This window comes from Elaeis guineensis, chromosome 14 (assembly GCF_000442705.2).
Source record: "Elaeis guineensis isolate ETL-2024a chromosome 14, EG11, whole genome shotgun sequence".
In the NCBI taxonomy this organism is placed as follows: domain Eukaryota; kingdom Viridiplantae; phylum Streptophyta; class Magnoliopsida; order Arecales; family Arecaceae; genus Elaeis; species Elaeis guineensis.
This window is the reverse complement of record NC_026006.2, coordinates 39841378-39861767: the sequence shown is the minus strand read 5'-3', so window position 1 is coordinate 39861767 and position 20390 is coordinate 39841378.

The window sequence follows — 20390 nt, the reverse complement described above, 5'->3', positions numbered from 1 at the left end:
GTTTCAAAAGGTGAAAGAAAAAAAGGGGATCCAAAATCTACACGAGAGAGACTGTGATAAACGATATACACGAGAGAAAAAGAAAAGGGATCCATAATATACACGAGAGAGACAGGTGATCTACAATATACACGAGAGATTGTGAAAGAGAAAAGCAAGTGCGTTCAAAAGGGCATTCAAGAGCAGTCAAAGAGAAGGTTTTTCAAGCCAATTTTTCAACCTTGATCAAAAGCTCTTTCAAAGCCTTCAAGAAGTCTTCAATCAAAGTTCACCTTCTCCTCAAGCGTTCATTCAACTCTTCATCCACCTTGAGAAAATCCAAAAGGAGATTCTTCATTTGAGTAAAGTATTTTTATTATTATATTCGCTCATTTAAGGAGCTATTCTTGTACTTATTTGTGCTCTAAACTGTCTTACTCTTTGTGAGTAATTGTTCTTATTTTTGGAGGGTTTTCAAAACAAGGAAAGGTTGATCCGAACCTGAAATTGGAGTATTTTGGGTTGGCTTGTACCCGGGAAATAAGTGGACTAGCTTGGGATAGCTAGTGTCAGAATTTTCGATGTTTGTATTCGGGTTGAATACAAGTATAGTGGATTGGAATTCCCAAGTAGGAGCTTGGGGAGTGGATGTAGGTGCAAGGTTGGCACCGAACCACTATAAATCCTTGTGTTTATGGTGTGCTTTATTGTTTCTCTTTATTTCTTTATTATATCCTTGCATTCTTGCTTTAGGTAATTAATCTTGAATTTAAGTCTTTCTTCTCATTCATCAAGCTTTTAACAAATACTTTTCATAAGTAATTAGTTAAGCTTAAAATTTTTAAAAACCCAATTCACCCCCCCCTCTTGGGTTGCATAGCTGGGCAACAAGTGGTATTAGAGCCCGGTGCTCTAGCCCTTCTTTGATCTAACAATCAAAGAGCCAAAGATCTATGGCAACCCATGTCGGTACTTCTCTAGCCGAGGGGCAATCCACAAACCGACCTCCACTTTTCAATGGGTCTAATTACACCTATTGGAAAGCTCGGATGAAGATATTCATACAAGCACTCGACTATGATATGTGGAGTATCATAGTGAACGGTTCTCACACACTCACCAAGATTATAGATGGTGAGGAGTCAACCAAACCCGAGAAAGAATGGGATGAGGTTGATAAGAAATTGGCACAATTAAATGCTAAAGCTATGAATGTTCTTTATTGTGCACTAGATGCAAATGAATTTAATCGCATTTCTACTTGTGCATCTGCTAAAGAAATATGGGATAGGTTAGAAGTAACCCATGAGGGAACAAATCAAGTAAAAGAGTCTAAAATAAACATACTTGTGCATAAATATGAATTGTTTAAAATGGAGCATGATGAATCCATAACTGCTATGTTTACTCATTTTACTGATATAATTAATGGTTTGAAGAGTCTTGGCAAATCTTATACTAACAGTGAGCTTGTAAGGAAGATTCTCAGGTCATTGCCAAGAACTTGGGAAGCCAAGGTGACTGCCATCCAAGAAGCAAAGGACTTGAACACTCTACCTCTAGAAGAGCTTCTTGGATCCTTGATGACTCATGAACTTAGCATGAAGCAACATCAAGAGGATGAAGTCAAAAAGAAAAGAACCATTGCCCTCAAATCCACAACTTCGCCTGATGATGAAATGGATGACACTGAAGATGAAGAACAGGATGAAGAGATGGCATTCATCACCCGGAGATTTAAGAAGTTTCTAAGAAAAAGAAAACAGGAAATGAGAAAGAAGTCATTCACAAAAGGGGAACAAAGCAAAGAGAAAGAGAAAGATCAACCCCTTATATGCTACGAGTGCAAGAAGCCGGGACATTTCAAATCCGAATGTCCACAACTGAAGAAAGGTCCCAAAAATTTCAAAAAGAAAGCAATGATGGCGACTTGGAGTGCGAGTGATGACTCAAGCTTCGATGAGAAAACCTCAACAGAACAAGCCAACCTGTGCCTTATGGCACACGAAAATGAGGTAACTTCTGAATCCACTAGTGAATTTACTTTTAAAGAATTGCATGAAGCATTCTATGATTTAATTGATGAATTAAAGAAACTAGGGATGAAAAACAAAGAACTGAAATTGGAAAATCAGTCCTTAGTGAAACAAGCTGAAAACCTTTCAATTGAAAAATCCACCTTGATTCAAGAAAATCAAAGCTTAAAGAATGAAATTAACAAGCTGAAACCTATAGTAGATAAGTTCACCTTAAGTTCAAACAAACTAAATATGATTCTTGATAATCAAAAAGCTGTATATGATAAGGCTGGACTTGGGTATAACCCCTTGAAGAAACAAAAATTTCTGAAGAATATTTATGTAAATTATTCAAGTAACAAGTCTACAAATATTACTTGTTTCAAATGTGGTAGAATAGGACATAAATCATACACATGCCTTATTAACAAATCTGCAAACACAACTATAAAGAAAATATGGGTTCCAAAAGGAATCATTTTGACTAACCTAAAAGGATCCAAGAAAGCTTGGGTACCTAAGACAGAAACTTGACCTTTGCTTGCAGGTGTGTCTAGCATCCCAAGAAGGAAACAGGAAATGGTATCTTGACAGTGGATGCTCGAGACACATGACTGGTGATGAATCATAATTCATCACGCTTGATGCTAAGGATGGAGGGATGGTCACCTTTGAAGATAATGGCAAAGGAAAAATCATCGGGATAGGTAACATTGGTATCACTCCCTCCAAATATATTGAAAATATTTTGTTAGTTAAAGGTTTAAAGCATAACTTACTTAGCATTAGTCAATTTTGTGATAAAGGGTATAAAGTTGTTTTTGAATCATCTGTTTGCATTGTGACTAGTCCTATTAACGATGGCATTAAATTTATAGGACATAGGCATGGCAATGTTTATATGGTAGATTTGAATGATTTAGCCAAATTAGACATGCAATGCCTAGTATCCTTGAATGCTAAAGTTAATGAGACTAGTTGGCTGTGGCATCGTAGACTTGCACATATTAGCATGCATTCTCTTTCAAAATTAATTAAGAAAGAATTAGTTCTTGGTTTGCCAAAACTGAATTTTGAAAAGGATAGAATTTGTGATGCATGCCAATTAGGTAAACAAACTAGAGTTTCATTTAAATCCAAAAATACTGTTTCAACTTCTAGACCTTTAGAGCTCTTACATATGGACTTATTTGGACCAACTAGAACCACAAGTCTAGGAAGAAAATGATATGGTTTTATAATTATAGATGATTACTCTCGTTTTACTTGGGTTTTCTTTTTGGCACACAAAAATGAAACTTTTTATATTTTCACTAAATTTCACCGAAAAGTCACTAATGAAAAAGGGTTTTCAATTCAAAATATTAGAAGTGATCATGGAACTGAATTTGAAAATCAAGATTTTGAAAATTTTTGTGATGAAAATGGAATTGGCCATAACTTCTCTGCTCCTAGGACACCCCAACAGAATGGGGTAGTTGAAAGAAAAAATAGAACCTTAGAAGAAATGGCCCATACCATGCTTTGTGAAAGCAACCTTCCAAGATATTTTTGGGTGGAAGCAATTAACACAGCATGTTACATTTTAAATCGTACTTTGATTAGATAATTTTTAAAGAAAACCCCCTATGAACTTTGGAAAGGAAGAAAACCAAATATTACATATTTTCATATTTTTGGTTGCCGATGTTTTGTATTAAATAATGGCAAAAAAAACTTGGTAAATTTGATGCAAAATCAGATGAAGCAATCTTTCTAGGTTACTCCTCCACTAGTAAAGCATTTAGAGTTTTCAACAAAAGAACTTTAGTAGTTGAGGAGTCCATACATGTTGTTTTTGATGAATCTAACGATCTTCCTTCAAGGAAGAATGAGGGTGTTGATGATGCAGATCCACTAATAGAAGGTATGAAGGAGATCACTCTGAAAGATTCAGCAACTCCAGAAGACAAGGATCAAGAAGACAAACAAGATGAGAGAGGTGAAGAAATTCAAGAACAACCTCAAGGTACAAATGACCTACCCAAGGAATGGAGGTATGTTCACAACCACCCTAAGGAGTTAATTATTGGTGATCCTATGCATGGGGTAAAAACCCGTTCTTCACTTAGAGATGTAGTTAATCATTGTGCTTTTGTATCTCATCTTGAACCTAAAACTTTTGAAGAAGCTGAAAATGATCATAATTGGATTAATGCAATGCAAGAGGAACTTAATCAATTTGAAAGAAATAATGTTTGGACCTTAGTATCAAGACCTAAAAATTATTCAATAATTGGCACAAAATGGGTCTTTAGAAACAAATTAGATGAGCATAGAAATGTAATTAGAAATAAAGCAAGACTGGTTGCTAAGGGATATAATCAAGAAGAAGAAATTGATTTTGATGAAACCTTTGCACCTGTTGCTAGATTAGAAGCTATTAGACTTCTACTTGCATATGCTTGCTTTATGAAATTTAAATTATTTCAAATGGATGTTAAAAGTGCATTTTTAAATGGATATATTGCTGAAGAAGTATATGTAGAACAACCCCCTGGATTTGAAAATCATGCTTTTCCTAATCATGTCTTTAGATTAAATAAAGCTTTATATGGACTAAAACAAGCACCTAGAGCATGGTATGATAGGCTAAGCAAATTTTTACTAAATAATGGTTTTTCAAGAGGTAATGTAGATACAACCCTCTTTATTAAAAGAAATCAAAATGATATGCTAGTTATACAAATTTATGTTGATGACATAATTTTTGGGTCTACTAATGAATCCCTTTGTCAAGACTTTGCTAAGCTTATGCAGGGGGAGTTCGAGATGAGCATGATGGGAGAACTCACCTTCTTCCTCGGACTCCAAATCAAACAATCAAAAGAGGGAATCTTCATCATCCAAAGCAAGTACACCAAGGAACTACTCAAAAGATTTGGAATGGAGAACTGCAAACCAATTGGCACACCAATGAGTCCCTCATGTAAGCTTGACAAGGATGATGAAGGTAAATGTGTAGACTTAAAATACTATAGAGGTATGATTGGCTCATTATTATATGTAACTGCAAGTAGGCCTGATATCATGTTTAGTGTTTGTTTATGTGCTAGATATCAATCTAATCCTAAAGAATCTCATTTAAATACTGTTAAAAGAATCCTTAGATACTTAAATGGTACTCAAACTCTAGGGTTATGGTACTCTAAGGACTCATAAATTGATTTATTAGGATATTCAGATGCTGATTTTGTTGGATGCAAATTAGATAGAAAAAGCACAAGTGGAACTTGCCAATTTCTTGGAGTAAACCTAATCTCATGGTTTAGCAAAAAACAAAATTCGGTGGCACTGTCTACGGCTGAGGCCGAATACATTGCAGCCGAAAGTTGTTGTGCTCAAATCTTGTGGATTAAGCAACAACTCGAAGACTTTGAAATCAAACTTAATGAAACACCAATAAGATGTGATAACACAAGTGCTATAAATCTATCTAAAAATCCAATTCAACACTCAAGATCCAAACATATTGAAATAAGACATCATTTTATAAGAGAACATGTTCCAAATAAAAATATAATTCTTGAATATGTTTGCACTGAAAATCAATTAGCTGATATCTTTACAAAGACCCTTAGTGAGGATAGATTCTGTGAAATTAGGAGAAATCTAGGAATTCTAGATCTATATGCCTAAATTTTTTTCAATTTCCAAGAATTGATTTCCAACATCTATCCTGGTCCCAAAAGCTCAAATTTATCATTCTAAAAACTTATCTTTGAGCAAAACTCCTTTTCCCAAAATTTCAAATTTTTTTGGAATTTATTCATATTTTTTCTGAATTTCTGAACTTCATGAGTCGACCCCCATGAGTCGACTCAATGGCAAACTTGTTATTTCCTCAAACTTCCCACGGGCTCATTATTTTTATACGGGATTCTGTTCGTGAGACGACTCATCCTATCATATTCTTCCTTCCAAAAGCCGACTTCTCCAATTCCTTTTGCTCCAAATCCAAGGATTTAGTTCGAGGCACTTCTCCCTCCTCCTCTCCACCAAAAATCGCCACCTTGGAAAGAGATTTTTTTGTGCTTTCTCCCATTGTTTGGCATGGTTGGAGCGTGCCCTAGCACTCCACCGTTCTTCCCAAATCCACTTCTTTTCTCCACCAAAATCTCTCTTCACTCTCTTGTGATCCCTCCTCCACTCATTCACGTGTTCCTCCAAGTCTCCTTGCCTGCTACTATAGTGAATATGGCTCCAAAGATGAAGCTTCCCCAAAGAAGAAAGTCAATCCGTGAGCCTGAAGAAATTGTCCGAAAGAAAAGGCAAGCTGGTCAGTCTTCCACTGCTCCCACTCCAGCTTCAGTATCTGCTCAAGGTCCCCCTCAATCCTCCCTAAGCCCCAGTAAGAATCCTCTTTCTAATAGAAAAGTTGAAACCGGGAAGAATATAGATTTTCGGTTCTTTGAAAAAGAGGGTTTTACATTTGCAACTAAGATTAAAAACCAAGGATGGGATTTCTACTGCTCCCTTAAGGAAGTCACCCATGTTGACCTAGTTAGAGAATTCTACCAGAATCTATATTATGGAAATGGGTCAGTGACTTCAACAGTCAAGGGTATTGATATTTGCTTGGATTCTAGTATATTGGGAGAAATACTTCATTTGCCTAGTGAGGGTTACTCTTATATGGAACTCCCAGTAAAAGAAGAGGGGATCAGTGTTATACTAAGAGAAACTTATTCAGGGAGTTTAAATAAATTGGAAGCAAAGATTTTGTCCATTGAGATGAGGATCCTGCATCAGATGGTAACGAAGCTCTTCTTTCCTAGGAGTGGTAGGCATGATTTACTTTCCTGCAGAGATGTATGTATCATGTTTCATGTCATCACTCAGACCCCCTTGAACCTCCCTGCACTTATGATAGAGGCCATGAGAGAGACTTTGAACAGATCCAAGGCACACTTGCCTTATGGTATGGCCCTTACTAGAGTATTTAGGAGGTTTGGAGTTAGCTGTGAGGGGGAGGCTTCTACTAAGCTCTCTCATGTGGACACTTTCAACCAACACACCCTACACCGAATGGGATTTACAAAGATTGATGGTGGTTGGATCAAGGGCTCTGAAGAAAGAGCTGAGGAGAGAGCTGAGGAGAGAGCTGAAGACAGAACTGAAGACAGAGCTGAAGAAGAAGGTCCATCATCTCCTATCCATGACTTCAGGGCAGCATCACCAAATATCCAGTTCATTCCTGATACAGAGGCTGGCCCTTCAGAGTTTACTAGGATGCCCACACCAGTGTATCAGCCAGAGAGCAGAGCACCTCAATCAGAGTTCAGACTGGCTGACGATCAGATCGAGCAAATATCACAGCGTGTGGCTTCTTTGCTATCTTGTCAGTGGAGCAGTACTTCTTTTGCACCTGGAGCCACTTCTTCTGATCAGACCATGACTCCCCACATCTCCACTGTGTTTCAGATGATATCAGATCAGTCCATCCGGATTCAGCAGCTTGAGGACACCGTCTGGAGACTGACTGGCAGAGTTCTTGACTTGCAAGGGCAAGTCCTTGCTTTGGCCCATCCCAAGCCACAGGAGTCCACTATTGAGGTCACAGACCTCACTGCAGAGGCTGGCAGGCTCAGAGGAGCACTAGAGGGTGGATATGAGTTACTGAGGAAAGAGATCCGAGGATCGAGTGAGCATGCAACCACTCAGTTCACTGCTCTACTTCAGTCTGTTTCCAGAGCACTAAACGTACTTGATTCTATCAGACTCACCCTTTCTGTTCAGTCCTTAGCCTCTCAGCGTTCTCAGCCTCCCAGTTCATCTCGCTCTCCTGCTCGTGCCAGAGGCAGACGGGGTAGAGGATGCACTTCTGATCCATCAGCTTCTCATCCCATATCTGATGACTCCGATCCATGACTTCTCATGATCATCACTAGATCCTAGGTGTTAGTGTCTTGTTCTAGGATCTGTATTTTGGGGCCATGTATTGACAATTAGCTGGTTGACTTTTATATTATGAACTATGTATTGAAACAATTATGGTTTTATGGTATCATCTTTTACTTATATTTCTACCTTTTGTAATGATGACGATCATATTTTGGTTATATATATTCTCCTTGTTGAAATATTGTCTTCTCTTTGTTGTTGTTTGCTGTTAATAATTGCTATATTAAGGGGGAGCAAACATCTGTGATAAACTCTAAAAGGGGAGAAATTAAAGAATATTTCAGTAAAAGGAGGAGTTAACCATGTTTGATGATGTCAAAAAGGGAGAAAAATTAAACAAAAAAAAAATTAAAGAAAAAGCAATCCATCAAAAGCAAAACCATAAATTATGAGCAATTAAAGAAAAAGCAACCCATCAAAAGCAAAACTACAAATTATGAGAAATTAATGAATGAATTGGAGAATTTAAAGAACAATATCAAAAGTACAATGCTAAGTACAATGCAAATAAGTAACTTTTAAATTACTTCTTTACATATGCTCTGATTTGCTTTAAAAATTTAAATATGCTCTGATATACTTAAAAATTCCAACTTGCTCTAATACATCTTTTGAAATTTTATTTGCTCTGATACATCTTAAGAAATTTAACTTACTCTGATACATCTTCAAATTTTTTTTAACTTGCTCTGATACATTGTAAAATTTTCTCTGATACATTGTAAAAATTTTTTTCTGATAACATTGTAAAATTATTTTTCTTGCTCCGATACATTGCAAAATTTATTTTTTCTCTTGCTCTGATACATCTTAAACTCAAAATGATCTAATACACTTTTCAAATCAACTCTTAAACATGCTTTGGCACACATAATTATTTTTTGTATCAAAAGCAATTAACGCACATAATTATTTTTTGCTCTGATGCTAAAACTAAAATCAAATGAGAATGAGCAAATTTTCAAAATACAGCTTGATCTGATAATAAAAACAAGTTTTCTGCTCTAACACCAAAATCACATAATCCAATGAGTATATCTTCAAATCTTTAAGCAAATGGGCAAACTATTCTTGCATATGACCATTTATATCACATGCCAGAAGAATCATACTCTTTTCAAGCATATAAATCTATAATGCATTCACATAAATGCTTTTGTTCAAGTGTTTTGTCATCATCAAAAAGGGGGAGATTGTTGCTCCTAAATTGATTTTGATGATTACAAAGCAGATTGAAGGGATACAAATATTTTTAGTTGAAAAAGTCTTTATGCTCTTCAGGGGCAAAATCATAATTTTACTAAAATCCTGATTTGATAGTATCATCTGGTAGAACAAATGATTTGTAATCTATTGGTGAAAAATTCATTATTTTTGGACTTATATTTTTGAAGATATGAATGTTTGAAGTGCATGAGTCGACTCATGAGTCAACTCATGGCACAATGAGCTGATTGGCACGCAAAAATTTCCCTTGGCACGTTAGTTTTTTGGCTTGGCACGACCTGTGAGTCGACTCATGAGTCGACCCACAAGGCATGAGTCGACTCATGAGTTGACCTCTGCTGGCTTGGGCCAAAAAATCCAGAAACCATCTTTTCTGGCTGTTGCAACAGAAGTTGACTCATGAGTCGACTCCTGAAGCATGAGTCAACTCATGAGTTGACCCCTGCGACGAAAATCGTCCGCAACGGCTAGTTTTTTGCCCATTTTAATTGCCTTTTATGCTCCCTTAAAATGCTCTAACGGCTCTTTTTCTGCCTAAAATGTTTTTCCTTGTTTCTTAAGGCTATAAAAGGTTTCAAAAGGTGAAAGAAAAAGAGGATCCAAAATCTACATGAGAGAGACTGTGATAAACGATATACACGAGAGAAAAAGAAAAGGGATCCACAATATACACGAGAGAGATAGGTGATCTACAATATACACGAGAGATTGTGAAAGAGAAAAGCAAGAGCGTTCAAAAGGGCATTCAAGAGCAGTCAAAGAGAAGGTTTTTCAAGCCAATTTTTCAACCTTGATCAAAAGCTCTTTCAAAGCCTTCAAGAAGTCTTCAATCAAAGTTCACCTTCTCCTCAAGCGTTCATTCAACTCTTCATCCACCTTGAGAAAATTCAAAAGGGGATTCTTCATTTGAGTAAAGTATTTTTATTGTTATATTCGCTCATTTAAGGAGCTATTCTTGTACTTATTTGTGTTCTAAACTGTCTTACTCTTTATGAGTAATTGTTCTTGTTTTTGGAGGGTTTCCAAAACAAGAAAAGGTTGATCCGAACCTGAAATCGGAGTGTTTTGGGTTGGCTTGTACCCGAGAAACAAGTGGACTAGCTTGGGATAGCTAGTGTCGAAATTTCCGATGTTTGTATTCGGGTTGAATACAAGTATAGTGGATTGGAATTCCCAAGTAGGAGCTTGGAGAGTGGATGTAGGTGCAAGGTTGGCACCGAACCACTATAAATCCTTGTGTTTGTGGTGTGCTTTATTGTTTCTCTTTATTTCTTTATTATATCCTTGCATTCTTGCTTTAGGTAATTAATCTTGAATTTAAGTCTTTCTTCTCATTCATCAAGCTTTTAACAAATACTTTTCATAAGTAATTAGTTAAGCTTAAAATTTTTAAAAACTCAATTCACCCCCCCCCTCTTGGGTTGCATAGCTGGGCAACACCTTTTAAATTCAAAATAAAGTTTGCATTTGAATGAGCAACCAATCTTAGCGCCTTGACCTTATCCTCTTTTAGCACCCCATTTATTACACGAAAAAATATTTCTCATGAAATCACTCATTTACAAATTAAGCCACGCCCTCCTCTTCTCACGTCCTTAGTGGATAGGGATAAATTGATTTCCATTTGAATTCAAATGTGCAATTACTCATCTTTATCCTCTCACGTGGATAAGACGTTTGACATTGTTTTAAAAGGAGGAGAAGAGTGGGGTGTGTGCAAGAAAAATTTTGGAGAGAAAATTTGGGCATGAGAAATCCTTGTGTGCAAGGTGAAGGTCTATATCCTTTCGAGAGAAAAAGAAAGAAAAGAAAGAAAAAGTGTACGCAGGGTTTCAGTGAGTTCTTCAGGGTTTCAGTTTGGAGTTCGGGAAGTGAGAAGGTGAGCTACGAGTGTCGTGAGCCCATCAAATTTTAGGAAGATCTTCAATATCTTCTCAAGCATATCTACTGACGATCCAGAGCATCCAAAAAATCAACAGACATCGATCGAAGGAGTTCGATCAGCATCGACCGTCGAAAGGGCTCTACAATGAGCTAGCACTCGTGAGGAGTCGATCAGACCGAGAGCTTCGTGTGGACTATCCGTAGAGGCCAGACACACTGTGTGGCTGCATCGCGATGATCAGACTCTTCCGATGGTGATCAGATTGCAGCGATCTACTATCCGCATAAAGGTATTGTGTTCTGAACACATTACAATAAAGTGTTTACTGTTCAAATTCGAATTTCAAATTTAAATGCATGCATACTATATATCATATTTAGATCCTAGTATAAGGTAAATTTTTATTAATTAATTAGATTAATTAATAATTTTCACTGTAAAATCATGATTTTGAAAAGTTTTAAAATTATCATTTTACCCCTGCACTGAATTTTTTCATAATGTGGACACTATAGCCTAGAGTGCATTACGTACGGGACATTCGATGATGGCATTGTAGGCTGATGGTACCAAATTACAAGGAGGTCAACCTGAGCTATGGATCATCGAGGGGATCATCCAACAATCATTGATAGAGTGATAACCCCTTTGATAGGTGTTGCATCATTGATGAACCCCACGAGGGCATAATCCAGTCACCCTAGCTGCTCAAAGGGTATGCTCACTTTAGAGAAAGTATAATAAAACAATACATCAGTTGAATTTTCATTGTCAACCAAAATGTGGCATACATCATAGTTGTCTATATTAAGGGATACAACCACTGCATCATTGTGTGGGAATTGAACTCCTTGGGCATCTTCTTCAGTGAAAACTATGGGTTCTTCAATTCTCCACCTTTTGGATGGTTCGGTAGCTCCTTTTGTTTCATTGGTGCGATGCCCCCCGATGATGGTGTTGATGACTCCAGCTGGTAGTCGATCATCAATGGGCTTTTCTTGTCCTTGCTCTGGCTATCAGGGTTCCCTTTGTCATTTATCATGCTATTCGCGCCTGTGCCTAATGAACCGATCTAGGCACCTATAATGAATGAACTCCTTAATCTCATCCTGAAGTTGGATACATTCTTCCATATTATGGCCATGGTCACAATGGTAGATATAGTACTTCTTTGGGTTACGCTGACCTAGTCTTGCCCTCATCTTCATTGCCCTAGGGAGTTGCTCCCTTGTCTCCATCAACACTTGAGTTCAGGGAGCATTCGGTGGAGTGTAGTTCGTGAACCTCCTTGACGGAGATGCACGTCACTCTCCTTTGATGGAGCTCTTTTATTAGTGGTCCCATGGAAGGGTTTGGGACCTCCGATGTCTAGGTGGAGATCGAGAGGGCTATCGACTCTTTCTATGGCCTTCCTTTGGTAGTGGCTCCTTCACCTCTTCTTCTTTCTTTTCTTCGGTGCTTGGTGCTACCGAGGGCTTATTTTTGAAGGCTTCATCTGTTCGGACATATTTTTCTGCTCGAGCCAACATCTCCACGAAGTCATTGGGATAGGTCTTCTCCAGTGAGTACCAGAGACCATTCTTCAAAAGTCCATCCTTCAGGATGGTCATCGCAACTGTTGATCTAGGTCATGAACTCTAGTACAGTCGTAATGAAATGACCAATGTGTTGGGAATTATGTCTCAAAATCAATCATTATCCTATTGACGGTTGTGCTTATCATTATAGTTGTATATGAATTATTGAATTAATAAATATTATTTGGTTTTTTCATCACTGTGTACTTCTCATTTTGAACTCCTATTATGTGATGAAGTCCTTAGGACTATTTGATTCGATATAGGAGGATATATCGTTTAGTCCTTGTTGGGTGTAAAACTCCCCCCCAGTCAAAGTTCGTGTCAGAAGTGACCCCTCGGGGATTCTACCGACGTCCGACCTACGGTGGTAGGAAGACTTCATCCGGACTCCTACGGGAGTCGGACTTCATCTCCGACTCCAACTACAGGAAGGCTTCATCCGGACTCCTACGGGAGCCAGACTCCGCCCCCGACTTCAGCAGCAGGAAGACTTCGTCCGGACTCTTACGGGAGCCAGACTTCATCTCTGACTCTGACTACAGGAAGGCTTCATCCGGACTCCTATGGGAGCCAGACTCCGTCCCCGACATCGACAGCAGGAAGACTTCGTTCGGACTCCTACGGGAGCCAGACTTCATCTCCGACTCCAACTACAGGCAGACCTCGTCCGGACTCCTATGGGAGCCGGACTCTGCCCGCAACTTCAATCACAGGCAGACCTTGTCCGGACTCCTACGGGAGCCGGAATCCACCCACAACTTCAATCACGGGTAGGCTTCGTCCGGACTCCTACGGGAGCCAGACTCCATCTCCAACTTCGACTGCAGGAAGGCTTCGTCTGAGCTCCTACGGGAGCCGGACTTCGCCTCCGACTCCAGCTACAGGTAGGCTTTGTCCGGGCTCCCACGGGAGCCGAACTTCCACCCTGAACTCCTGCTAAAGGTCTCGATCGAGATTCCTTTACAAACGATCCCCATTCGGGCTTCTGCGGAAATCAGACTCCAACCGAACTTCGACCGACAAGTCTGGGCCCTCTGGCAGGCTGCAGTAACGGCCACGACTCTGCTCCACTCCCTGCGACAGACTCTACGTAGCTCCATCACTCCCTGGCAAGCTGTAGTAACGGCCATGATTCTGCTCCACTTCCTACGACAGATCCTGTGCAGTTCCACCACTCTCTGGCGAGTCACGACAACGGACGTCGCTCCACTCCCTGCAACTGATTCCACGTGGCGAGCCATGGTGACAGCCATGACTCCACCCCATTACTCTTCATGATAAATTCCTCCTGGCCCCGTACGGCCCACGATGAGGCGATCATAAATAGTTGCTATCAATCCTTTGCTCCCCCGTCTATAAAAGGAGGACCCCAGATACGTTATTCTCAAAGCTCAAAATTCTATCCCAAAACTCTACTAAAATTTTCGTTCGAGCACTCCATTCTTGTTGAGGTAGAGAACTGACTTGAGCGTCGGAGGGTCTTGTGGGAGCAACCCCATCTCCGGTTTAGACTTCTTTTGCAGGTCCCGACGTCGACCATGACTCCCTCGATTCCAGCTTCTCCGATGCAGGTGAATTTTTACACCAACAGGATTGGCGCTAGAGGAAGGGCTGAACCTTTGCAGTACCCTTATTCTTAAAGGAGCGCTCAACGAGATCACCTTCGGTCATCTTTTCCGACGTCTTCTCCTCCTTCCCCCACTAGATCCTCACCCGATGCCTTCTCGCAAAGCATCCACACGGCGACCCATAGCCTCTGCGGTCAGATCTCAAGCTCCAGCCTCGCCTCCAGTTTCTCAGACCCCACATCTTCCGGCAATAGCCGCCGGCATGGAGCGATCGGACAATCGGCCTCCGACGGATTTCGCCAACACCATCTCGGAAGAATCCTGACGGGGAGCGACCGGCGTATTGGTCGAACTTCCCAAGTGGCAAAAGATCGAGGAACCCATAACTTTCACCGAAGATGATGCTCAGGGAGTTCAATTTTCTTATAACGACGTGGTTGTAGTTTCTTTGAATATAGCTAATTACGACGTCCGCCGCATTCTTGTCGACAATGAAAGTTCGGCTGACATTTTGTTCCACGATGCCTTTTCAAGAATGTCCATCTTTGACGGCCATTTGAGGCCGATTAGCTCCCCTCTAGTAGGGTTTACCGGCGACGCTGTCCCGATGGAGGGAGTGGTAACATTGACTGTAGCTGCGGGTCGATATCCAAGACAATCCAGGGCTCTAGTGAATTTCCTGGTGGTGAAGACGCCGTCAGCCTACAACGTGATCTTCGGCCGACCTGGCCTCAATGCTCTCCGGGCCGTCGTGTCAACCTACCATTTGAAGTTGAAATTTCCTACCAACCAGGGGATCGGAGAGGTCAGAGGAGACCAAGCCTTGGTCAGACACTGCTACAACATAGCCTTGCAAAGAAGCGACCAATCCGACCCCTGTCCAGCTGATGGGCTGGATGCCCGTGACGACCTCACTGAGGAGAGGGGTGGCCCAATCGAAGATCTGGTTTTGATCCCTTTGAACGATGAAAATGCGGAACATGTGGTGAAGATCAGCTCCAACCTAGGAGAAGAGGTGCGGACGCATCTCATCGATTTTCTATGAAAGAATGCGGACGTTTTTGCTTGGGTTCCAGCAGACATGTTGGGGATTGATGCGAAAGTCATGGAGCACTGCCTGGCCGTCGACCCCAAGCATCAGCCGACGAAAGAGAAAATCCGAGGTCATGCACCAGAGAGGCAGAAAGCGATAGCCGAGGAAGTGGACTAACTCCTGAAAGCCGGATTCATTAGGGAAGTCAATTATCTTGACTGAATTTCCAACGTTGTCCTAGTCAAAAAGGCAAATGGTAAGTGGAGGATGTGCATAGACTTTAAAAAGCTGAATAAAGCCTGCCCAAAGGACAGCTACCCTCTACCCAGAATTGATCAACTGGTGGATACGACCTCAGGCCATGAGCTCCTCACCTTTGTGGATGCATTCTCTGACTATAATCAAATCAGGATGGCACCGGAAGATGAAGAAAAGACTGCTTTCATTACTAACTGTGGCCTTTACTGTTACAGGGTCATGCCTTTCGGCCTCAAAAATGCAGGTGCAACCTACCAACGGCTAGTGGACAAAATCTTTAAAGAACAGATCGGCTGCAATATGGAGGTCTATGTGGATGACATGCTCGTGAAAAGCAAATCTTCCATGAACCACATCGCCGACCTCGAGGAGGCCTTCGGTGCCCTCCGAAAACATAAGATGAAGCTGATCCCGACTAAATGTGCTTTCGGAGTGACCTCAGAGAAGTTCCTGGGCTTTATGGTATTGGGATGCGGAATCGAAGCCAACCCAGAGAAAATTCATGCCATCCAGGAGATGGTCACCCCGAAGTCGATAAAGGAGGTTCAGCACCTTACAGGGAGGGTAGCAGCCCTGAATCACTTCATCGCGAGGTCGGTCGAACGGTGCTTACCCTTCTTCCAAACCCTCAAGCAGCCGAAGAACTTCTGTTGGACCCCTGAGTGCCAACAGGCGTTCGAAGAACTATTGAGCTACCTCGGCTCACCTCCGCTGTTGGTGAAGCCAGAGCCTGGAGAGGAACTATTTTTATACCTGGCGGTCTCTCCCATGGCTCTCACGACAGTCCTTGTCAAGGAAGAAGCAAAAGTCCAACGATCGATCTACTACGTCAGTCGCACGTTGAGAGACACCGAGACTAGGTATACTAAATTAGAAAAACTGACTTACGCCCTGTTGGTTGTAGCCCGGAGGCTCTGATCCTACTTTCAAGGGCACACCGTAACGCTGCTCACCGATCAACCGATCAAGGTGATTCTACACCGGGCGGATGCCTCCGGGAGGATGGCAAAATGGGCGATCGAGCTCACAGAATTCGACGTCAACTATCGACCCAGACCAGCAGTGAAGGCCCAGATATTGGCAGATTTCATAGTGGAGTGTACTATCCCAGAGGAGGCCGAACCTGAACAAGGTGAAATTGGCGGCCTGGAGTCCCGACTGAACTCCCCCAAAGAAGAAGCAGATCCCTCTGGTTGCTTTTGGGCCCTCTACGTGGATGGGTCTTCCAACATGTTAGGTGCAAGCGCAGGCCTAATCTTGATCAATCCAGAGGGAATCATCGTGGAGTACACTCTGCGCTTCGAGTTCCCCATAACAAACAATGGAGCAGAATATGAAGCACTGATTACAGGACTGAAGATCGCCAAAGAGCTGGGAGTAGATCGGCTCCAGGTCCACAGTGACTCCCAACTAGTAGTGGGACAACTCAACAAAAACTACGAAGCGCGGGAGGACAGCATGGCTAAGTATCTTGAAAAGGTAAAGGAGCTCGTCCCTGCCTTCAGTAGCTTCAACATCAGGCAAATTTTGAGGATGGAAAATACCAGGACCGACCTTCTCTCCAAGCTGGCAACGCTGGCTCCGGCCGAATTGCCCAAGGGTGTTCTCTTTGAAGTTCTAAAGTATCCGAGTACGGAAGAATCACAGCCCGTGATGGAAATTGACCACGAGTCCAGCTGGATCGACCCACTGATAACATATCTCAGAGACGGGGTTCTCCCCCAGGATGCAGAAGAAGCTCGGAAGCTCAGAAATCAAGCCTCCCGATACATCATTTATGAGGACAAGTTGTACAAGAGATCATACTCTTTGCCCCTTTTAAAATGTCACCGACCTTCGGAAGCTGACTACGCCTTGTGGGAGGTGCGTGAAGGAATCTGCGGAAGCCATCTGGGGGCTAGATCTTTATCCCACAAGTTACTCCGCCAAGGATATTACTGGCCGACAATGCATCATGACTCGATTGAATACGTCAGAAAGTATGACCGATGTCAGAGATATGCCAACATCCAGAGATAGCCCGCCACCGAGCTTACACCCTTGAGTGCCCCATGGCCTTTTGCGCAATGGGGGATGGACATCCTTGGACCCTTTCCCATGGCGTCGGGGCAGAGGAAGTTCCTCCTGGTAGCGATTGACTACTTCACCAAGTGGGTCGAAGCCGAACCACTGGCGAAAATCACAGAAGCTAAAGTGCAATATTTCATCTAGAAGTCAATCATTTGCAGGTTCGGTCTGTCGAGGACCCTAATCACTGATAACGGGCAACAGTTCGCGGGAGCAAGATTCGCCGAATTCTGTGAAGATCTAAATATCTCCCACAACTTCACATCAGTAGCCCATCCTCAGGCGAACGGTGAAGCTGAAGTGACTAACAGAACCCTGCTACAAGGGATCAAGACAAGGCTCGAAAGGGCGAAGGGAACTTGGGCAGACAAACTTTATCATGTGCTGTGGGCATATCGAACTACTCAAAGATTGCCCACGGAGGAGACCCCCTTTGCTTTAGCCTTCGGAACGGAGGCTGTTATCCCAATTGAGCTTAAACTCCTATCGGCGCAAGTCGTGGCATTCAACAAACATCACAATTCGCAAGGTCTCAAAGCCAACCTCAACTTACTGGAAGAAAAGCGGGAGGTAGCTCAAGTTCGGATGGCAGCCTACAGACAGAAAGTCGCCCGCTATTATAATTCCCAGGTCAAGAATAAAGTCTTTAGAGCAGGAGATCTAGTGCTTCGACGGGCCACTGTCTCGCAACCTCAAGATCGAGGGAAGCTCGCCCCAAACTGGGAAGGCCCGTATAAAGTCAAAGAAGTAGTCCAGCCCGAAACTTATTACCTCAAGGAGCTCGGAGGAGCAGACCTCCCACGATCATGGAGCTCAAAAAACCTACGAATGTATTACCGATAACTTCATTTTAAATAAAAGTTGCATATCTACATGTCTCCTCTCTTGGCACAAGCCTATATCGACAGGACAGTCAAAACAAATCGTGTCGAAGTGGGAGGAGAACTTCATCTCGAGCAAAGTCGAAGGTCCAGTTCTCTTTAGACCGGATGGGGGGAGAGGCCAAGCAACGCCCATATGTGCCCCCACAGCCCTGTTAGGGACAGGAGGAGAACCTCGCCCTAACTTGAGCAAAGTCGAAAGCCCGGTTCTCTTTAGACCGGATGGAGGGAGAGGCCAAGCAATGCCCATATGTGCCCCCACAGCCCTGTTAGGGATAAGAGGAGAACCTCGTCCTAACTTGAGCAAAGTCGAAGGCCCGGTTCTCTTTAGACCGGATGGGGGGAGAGGTCAAGCAACGCCCATATGTGCCCCCACAGCCCTGTTAGGGACAGGAGGAGAACCTCGCCCTAACTTGAGCAAAGTCGAAGGCCCGGTTCTCTTTAGACCAGATGGGGGGAGAGGCCAAGCAACGCCCATATGTGCCCCCACAGCCCTATTAGGGACAGGAGGAGAACCTCGTCCTAACTTGAGCAAAGTCGAAAGCTCAATTTTCTTTAGACCGGATGGGGGGAGAGGCCAAGCAACGCCCATATGTGCCCCCACAGCCCTGTTAGGGACAGGAGGAGAACCTCGCCCTAACTTTAGCAAAGTCGAAGGCCCGGTTCTCTTTAGACTGGATGGGGGGAGAGGCCAAGCAACACCCATATGTGCCCCCACAGTCCTATTAGGGACAGGAGGAGAACCTCGCCCTAACTTGAGCAAAGTCGAAAGTCCAATTCTCTTTAGACCGGATGGGGGGAGAGGCCCTGTGATGCCCATATGTGCCCCCACAGCCATGTTAGGAACAGGAGGAGAACCTCGTCCTAACATGAGCAAAGTCGAAGGCCCGATTACACCTAGATCGGATGGGGGGAAAGGCCCAGCAGCGCCCATATGTGCCCCTACAGCCGTGTTAGGGACAGGAGGAGAACCTCATCCTAACCAGAGCTGAAACCTGTTACTACAGAAATAGGGAAAGATATGTGCCCCCACAGCCATGTTAGGAATAGGAGGAGAACCTTGTCCTAATATGAGCAAAGTCGAAGGCCCGGTTACACCTAGATCGGATGGGGGGGAAGGCCCAGCAGCGCCCATATGTGCCCCTACAGCCGTGTTAGGGACAGGAGGAGAACCTCATCCTAACCAGAGCTGAAACCTGTTATGACAAAAATAGGAGAAGAACCTCGCCCCGACACCAATTAAGGTCTGGTCATTCAAGACCAGATGGGAAAAAGGGGACCTTCCCAGCGGCCCCTTCGCAAGAAGACTTCATCCGGACTCCTACGGGAGCCGGACTTCGCCCTCGACTTTAACTACAGGAAGACTTCGTTCGGACTCCTACGGGAGCCGGACTTCATCCCCGACTTCGATCGCTGGTAAACTTCATCCGGACTCCTACGGGAGTCGGACTTCATCCCCGACTTCGATCGCTGGTAAACTTCATCCGGACTCCTACGGGAGCCGGACTTCGTCCCCGACTTCGATCGCTGGTAAACTTCATCCAGACTCCTACGGGAGCCAGACTTCATCCCCGACTTCAACCGCAAGAAGACTCTGCCCAGACTCCTACGAGAGCCGGACCTCATCCCCAACTCTGGTTGCAGGAAGACTCTGCCCGGACTCCTACGGGAGCCGGACTCCCGCAACCCCCCCAAGAGTAGAGGGAAAAATCCCGCTCGAAAAAGGAAAAGGGGAAAGGGGAGAGGAGTTAAAAAGGAAAGCGACAGACTACGTCAGTGATGAATGAAAAATAAACAGCATCAAAGATGCAGAGAACCTCGCCTCAGCTGGGATTGGGGTTCTTATCAAGAGCCCCAGCTTTCTCTCAATGCAAGTCCGAGATAAGATGACTTCCTCAGGATGACGAGAAGCTCAGACCTCCGAGCTCGAGCCCTGATGGGGGGCGTCAAA